Genomic DNA, 1,572 nt, shown 5'->3' with positions numbered 1-1,572 from the left:
AATTCTCGGCCAAATGACAAAAATGATCAACGACGAGAATGAACATCAGCGCAGACTCGGCCAGCTTCCCCACCAAAAGACAACACCTGCTCACAGTGCCAAGGTGGAAACAGGAGATAAACAGACTGATGACAAGCCTAGAGTCACCGCTGCAGACAACAAGAACGTTCAGACCATACAACAGCTCAGTGCACAGGTGGAGACCCTGACACAGATGATGGCCACTCTAATGGATCAACAGGTAAGCAACACCCAGTTGGCCCACTCAATGCCACCACCCACCCAAATATTGCCCCAATCTCCGCCACATCACCACTTTCAGCCACCCCCCAGTCACATCCCTCCCCTGCCATCGCCAGCCCGAGCATTTCCCCAATCCCCATCACACCACCCTTTCCAGTCACCCCCTAGTTACATCCCCCAATCCTCCTTCCAAGCGAGGGGAAGAACATTTCGTTGTCCAAAATGTACAGAACAGAACCTGCAGGAGTGCAACCACTGCTTTGTGTGTGGAGAGACAGGACACCGGGCAGTGGGATGCCTGAAGCGGACCAGGTTTCAGGGAAACGAGACCCGGTCTCTGCCGAGGGACAGCCAGAGACCGGTGCACAGCTTCAGTCCCGACCAGTAAACCCCACTCCTAAATACCCCCCGAAACTGCCCAAGAACCCCAAACCCCAGACAACCCTTAACTGCCAGAGTACCACCAGATGCCGAGCACCCCTAGTTGGAAAGGCCAGCCAGCTGAAATGTTTAATCAATGGGCACCCAGCCACAGTCCTGTTTGACACTGGCTCACAGGTGAGCATAATCGACCGAGCGTGGGCTAACACTCACATCCCCAGTTACACGGTGAGATCGCTGCAAGAGCTCCTCGAAGCAGATCTGGAAGTCTATGCAGCAAACGGCCAACCCATACCTTATGACGGGTGGGTGGAGCTCACCGTCAACCTCACAGGAAATGATGACCCAAATCTCACTGTCCAAGCCCCCTTCCTAGTCAGCCAGATGTCCATGCCCCAGCCTTTGTTAGGAGCCAATGTACTTGAAGAGGTAATCAAGAGACAGGAGTCCTCTGGTGCTGCCGTAGACACAGTAGTCAGCCTCCTACGCAGCGCATTCGGAATGGAGGAAGAGCAAGTGAAGGCCATGGTCAATTACATTCAGGTCCCCCAAAAGACATTCTGTGACCCAGCCATAGTAAGAGTGGGCAGAGACAATATTGTTATTCCAGCCGGAAGTGCAATACATGTGTGGTGCAGGGTCCCCCCTAACTTCGACACCACTGATCCCCTTGTCCTGTATGAACCCGCAGAGGAGAACCCTGTTTTAGGACAGCTGAGTCTAGGAGAAGGCCTCCTGGAGATCAACCACACACGGCGGCCTTACGTTAAAGTGCCCATTTCCAACCACTCAAAGCATGAGGTCACCCTGCCAAAGAGAACGCCCCTAGGTGTCATCCAACATGTCACCAAAGTCCTTGAGACAGATGCAGCAGGGTCACATAGAGCTGATGTCGCACTGACAAAAGTAACGGCAGAGGTTAGCCACGTCGCCTCTCCCAGCATAACC

The sequence above is a fragment of the Gymnoscopelus microlampas genome (assembly GCF_963454915.1).
Source record: "Gymnoscopelus microlampas genome assembly, chromosome: 4".
Taxonomy (NCBI): Eukaryota; Metazoa; Chordata; class Actinopteri; order Myctophiformes; family Myctophidae; genus Gymnoscopelus; species Gymnoscopelus microlampas.
The sequence above is the reverse complement of the archived record's forward strand: the minus strand, read 5'-3'. Positions refer to the sequence as shown.